This window comes from Triturus cristatus, chromosome 10 (genome assembly GCF_964204655.1).
Source record: "Triturus cristatus chromosome 10, aTriCri1.1, whole genome shotgun sequence".
Lineage (NCBI taxonomy): Eukaryota > Metazoa > Chordata > Amphibia > Caudata > Salamandridae > Triturus > Triturus cristatus.
This window is the reverse complement of record NC_140593.1, coordinates 1,222,198,485-1,222,204,243: the sequence shown is the minus strand read 5'-3', so window position 1 is coordinate 1,222,204,243 and position 5,759 is coordinate 1,222,198,485. Positions and strand designations below refer to the sequence as shown.

Sequence of the window (5,759 nt, the reverse complement as noted above, 5' to 3'; positions counted from 1 at the left end):
CAACCTAGAGCCCACTCCACAATCACTATGAGGACAGTGTGCTTCTGCCTACTTCCCGCTCCACCAGCACTCTTGGGACAGTGTGCCACGACCTACTGCCCGCTCCACCATCACTCTTGGGACAGTGAGCCACGACCTACTCCCCGCTCCACAATCACTCTGAGGACAGTGAGACACGACCTACTCCCCGCTCCAGAATCACTCTGAGGACAGTGAGACACAACCTACTGCCCGCTCCACAATCACTCTCAGGACAGTGAGCCACAACCTACTACCTGCTCCACAATCACTCACAGGACAGTGAGACACAACCTACTGCCTGTTCCACAATCACTCACAGGACAGTGAGACACAACCTACTGCCCGCTCTACAATCACTCTGAGGACAGTGAGACACAACCTACTGCCCGCTCCACAGTCACTCTCGGGACAGTGAGTCACAACCTAGAGCCCACTCCACAATCACTCTGAGGACAGTGTGCTTCTGCCTACTTCCCGCTCTACAATCACTCTGAGGACAGTGAGACACAACCTACTGCCTGCTCCACAATCACTCTGAGGACAGTGAGACACAACCTACTGCCCGCTCCACCATCACTCTCGGGACAGTGAGACACAACCTACTGCCCGCTCCACCATCACTCTTGGGACAGTGAGCCACGACCTACTTCCCGCTCCACCAGCACTCGTGGGACAGTGAGTCGCAACCTACTGCCCACTCCACCATCACTCTGAGGACAGTGAGCCATGACCTACTGCCCGCTCCACCATCACTCTCGGGACAGTGAGCCACGACCTACTGCCCGCTCCACCATCACTCTCGGGATAGTGAGCCACAACCTACTGCCCACTCTACAATCACTCTGAGGACAGTGAGCCACGACCTTCTACCTGCTCCACCATCACTCTCGGGACAGTGAGCCACAACCTACTGCCGGCTCCGCAATCACTCACAGGGCAGTGAGCCACAACCTACTACCTGCTCCAAGTCACTCTCGGAACCGTGAGTCACAACCTACTGCCCACTCCACCATCACTCTGAGGACAGTGAGCCATGACCTACTGCCCGCTCCACCATCACTCTCGGGACAGTGAGCCACGACCTACTGCCCGCTCCACCATCACTCTGAGGACAGCTGGCTCCACAAAATCTTACCCACTTAAAGTTTACGAATAGGTTGAGATAATGTTGACCCCAAGACATCTATTCTTTTGCATTGCCAGATAAAACCGGTGGTTCCAATCGCCAGCTGTCCTGAGGGAAACGTCGGGAGTGAACTAGCTACTGCTAGATGGTTTGATCAGTCTTTCACCCTATTTCCCGGATTGCATGACTGATTTGCACATCAGGACCACTACAGACCTCTTCCAGTTTCCTTTGGCTTTGTCCTGCCCAGGTATATAATTCACCATCTTTCGGGCCCTATCACACATGCTCATGATCCAACCTCACCTTCATTTCGCCACAGGGGTTTAATCAGCATGTGCATGTGTTTGATTCATTGGTCTGTATTTCAATATGGGTCGGGTGAGCAGCCTAGAATTGCCACTGAACCCTGGAGCCAGACATGAACCTCCCAGTCCAGTGCCACTATGAGATTGGGGCAAACTGAGCACAGCCACGCAGGGACCAGAAATCCACGTCCCCTTTCCCGACCCCGCCACACCCAGAGAGGGGCCAGTGCGGTTGTCATGGGAGGCTATGGAGGAGGTCAATCTCCCTTGGCCACATTGACATGCCAAAGCTGCTGCTAGGGGATTGTAGTCTTCTCTACTGGAGCAAAGAGTCACCTGCCACCCTAAAATCTTCCAGGTTGACCCGGAACTGCTGGAGATGGAGGAACTGTGCCCTGCATGGGTGGTGTGCCCAGGCTTCGTTTCTGTGAAGGGGTTCCGCCCTCCCAGTCAACCAACCTTCCAGTCATGTTGAATCCTGCAGGCAGTTTATCTCTTGAGGTGTTCATGCCCTCTTGAACTTTCTCTTCAAAGTCCTTTTCAACATTCTCTTAAGGTACTTGTTGCCTATTTCTCTTGGCCCCTATTTAGCTTTAGGTGGAGTTTATCACCCCCTTTGGGCTGTATTCCTAAGCAACTAGACCCTGAGAAAGCCTAATTCCCGAGTGCTGGGGGCTGCTACCACGTTAACATTTTTCATGGGAGGAGTTTTAATCAGAAGGACTTGGGCCCCTAAGCGATGCCAGAGAGTCAGTCTTCTGTACACCTCATTCCCCAAGCCGACCACTGGATTTAGCACTGGGCTCCTTCGTATTTACTCATCTTTACTTGATTGATTGATTGATGTACTTATAGAGCGCAGCTATCACCCTACGGGCATCTTGGCGCTTGCATTGGGAACCCGTCCTGGTTTTTCCCTGTAAGATAACCCGTACTGGGCATCCCCAAGGTGAAAGCCAGGCATCCCGCCGTGGGGGGCCGTTGTGGAGATTAAGCAGGCTTGTTGCCCAGAGCTGCATAGTGTGAACTCGTGCTTAGAGTGGGCACCGAAGCGAGAATTATCGAGTCCGTGGACGATTGGGCTCTGGACCCTGCCGCGTCGGGAATCGAACCCAGGTCCCGGGTCTGATCTCTGCTTCAGGGTATGCCTCCTCTAACCAGTGAGCTACACTTCTCCACTTAATGAATCCTGGTGAGTTTCTTTTCTTCTGCTTAGTGATATGCTAAATTCAGCAGGTCCCCACATCTGATCTGAGATGGTCAGATGCCGAAGTGTTAATGGAGCTGGAATGATCCCTGGGCTGCAGGTTCAGAAAGGCCACCCTTTCCTATATCAGAGACCGAAAACCGGAGAGGTCCAGTATCGAAACAGTCACTCAAGGACAGGAAGGGGGCTTCTCCAGCCCTGGCCATGGAAGGTGGCACCCGAGGCAGTGGCTGCATGCAGCCATGGTGCACTACAGATGGCCCCACGTGGCATACAGTCAGGCACCCCAGGTCATGCCAGCGGCAAACCAGTCACCCACCTGCCTCATTGAGGTGGGGGAAGGCAAGGCACACCAGAGGAGTACCTCCGCACAAGGACCAGGGATCTCCTGCGACGGCCATTCGGGTGTGACCATGGGGGACTGACGGGAGCATAGCTGTCTGCAACAGCCCCAACTGCACCCCTTGAAAGAGCTCTAGGGCAACTGACATTCAAGCAACCCTCAGACAGGAGTAGTTCTGGGAGGAACCCAGGGCCGCAAGGTGAGTTTGAAGTATTGATGATCAATGCGTCCTGCAATTAATACTAATTCTCGCAGCTATTTCTTCATCAGCACTCGAGCCGAGTGATCTACCACCAAGAATCACAGGTAACTTTTGCAACTTTTGCAACTTTTGCTTATCTGCAGATGCAGTAGAAAAGGGAGGGAATCAGAGTCACCCATCCAGACATGCGTGAAAGCTTGGGCATCTCTGCTGAGAGGAGCCGGTGTTCCCTCATGACCCTGGTTCCTTCTCATCTAGGCTGCCCTGTTACCAGGGACGGGGTGCAAGGGCCCAAATGTCAGGGCCGATTGGGGTTTCGATGACTTCGTTTGCCCTGGGGTTGTGCTGGATGAGTGTGGGCTCCAATGCGGGAGGTCTTTCTGATGCATTTTGCCCCTCGCGGAGTGGCCAGTGGTCATGTATCCTGGTCCACCCTCTCTCAGTAGGTTCCACCAGGGTGGAGGACCCCGTTGCATGCTTGGTCCTCACCCAAGCCCCCGTCAGCCATGAACCACTCTGTCAGCCAGTGTGCAGGAGGGGAGAGCCCGACCCTGTGCCTGGGGTCTGTCTGGGAGCCAGTCAAGAGCTCAGGCTGTTGCCATCAGTCCCTCAAGCCGCTCCACCTCTAATGATTCTTCTGCAGGTCCACCTATGGAAACCTTGTTATGACTTTTACTTCCTCTCGATATCCAAGTTTGATCATCTTTTCCGCACTCCAGTCTGAGAACCTCACTAAACCATCGAATGGTTGCAGCAATGGGAGGTGTGTAAATAGGGCAGGGATTCAATCAATCCAAGCCTATGACCCACACATACTGGGGTATGGGGAAAAATTCCAATCTCCAATCCCTCTCATGAATGAGGCTCAGCAGGTTACCTTCACCTGACAGATAAAGGTAGACACACACTGGTCCATTCAGAGTAGCTCACATGTAACACTAGACATCTAAGGGCATCATAGACCAGTTATTGCTCTATCACATGTGTCCTCCCCTCTAAGAAACTGAAGGACGACTACTGGGGGTCGTCTAACTAGTTAGCATGAAAGAGTCTCTTTTGTTATAATAAAAAATCAGACAAATTATGCCACCGGCAGAGAATAGCCATGCATCATCAAAATCAAGAAAGAGCTATCAATTTGACAACCCTTTCTGTATCCAGGCCTTGTGAGGTTTCCCGTGTTCAGTCAAATCAGGCTGCAGGCTCCACTCCTGGTAGTGGCCTTCCATCAATAAGTTGAAGTTTCAGATTTACAGCCATCCTCCCCCCGGAACCCAAAGACTGGTTTCCTGAAAGCTCCTCAGCAGATCATGGTTATAACGACACCAGATAACCAGTCGGCATCGTTTATGGTCAAAACTTTGACTTTATTCGGTCATCTTCGAACATCTGACTTTGCGTCTCGATTAATCCCCAAACGTTTGGCATATGCTTTTGGTGTAGTTCATCTTGCGCTGCTCCAAGAATGTCACCTCTTGTGACACAATATGAAAACCCTGGCTGTCTGTATTAATCATGGCCCCAGTTTAAAAAAAAAATCCTTCCTGAAGTGTTCAACACTCTAATTATTTTTTTCAGATCCCCGTGACACTCAGTCAAGAGCATCAAGTGGGCGTCGAGAGGCAGGGGCTGGGGCAGGCAGTAGCTCGCCTCACAGCGGGTCACTAGCTCAACCCTAACATTCAAATATGAGCTTTTTAACTGTAGTAACTGTATATATACGCTATTGGAGCTGGGATTATGCTGCAGCTGGCCCCAGATGTGCCCTTCAATGGATCCTTGTCCAAGGATTTTCGTATATTGTTATTTTTCGACATTACCAGCCAGAGTCGGAGTGGGCAATTTGAGCACCTGTTGCCTTCCTTGGATGAAGTAGCTGTTACTCAGGCTCCCTCTCCAGAATCGAACTCTGATTCCCCATTCCCCGTTGTCAACATGGTAGGCACAGCAAGTACCATTGATAGTTGATAGAGCAGACATCTGAATGTAATGTCGCAATCACATGGATGTGCGATCAGCCAGCAGTTATCTAGAGTCACCAAAGCATCTGAACAAGCCTAGATTAGTCCTCGTCTAATAATGCACGCATTCCTGGATGGCAGCAGGCTCATGACCATGTATTAGCTCTGGAATTACCAACGATATTGGAGTAACAGATGGAAATATCAAAGGAACCACAACTTTCATTTAATGAGTCACTCACAGTTTTGATGTACCAGCCGTGTGTACTTGCATGTGCTTCTGTACCCCTCGCTGCCCCCGTGCCTCGCCGCCCATTTTTGCCTTCTGTTTCTCAGCTGCCCCTGTATTCTTGTGCCCTGTTTGCCTTCTGTGACACTCGTTTTTCCTGTATTTCTGTGCCCTTTTTGCCTTCTGTGACACTCGTTTTTTCCCTGTATTTCTGTGCCCTCTTGCCTTCTGTGACACTCGTTTTTCCTGTATTTCTGTGCCCTTTTTGCCTTCTGTGACACTCGTTTTTTCCCTGTATTTCTGTGCCCTCTTGCCTTCTGTGACACTCGTTTTCCCTTGTTTTTTTAGCCCTTTTTGCCTTC

The 5,759-nt window shown here is 51.2% G+C and overlaps 2 pseudogenes; both read right to left on the bottom strand.

Moving 5' to 3' along the window:
• Nucleotides 1-3,158: 3,158 nt before the first annotated feature.
• On the bottom strand, nt 3,159-3,307 carry LOC146797120 (5.8S ribosomal RNA; annotated as a pseudogene).
• Nucleotides 3,308-3,833: 526 nt separating this feature from the next.
• LOC146797119 (18S ribosomal RNA) lies at nt 3,834-5,471 on the bottom strand (annotated as a pseudogene).
• Between the last annotated feature and the right edge of the window lie 288 nt (nt 5,472-5,759).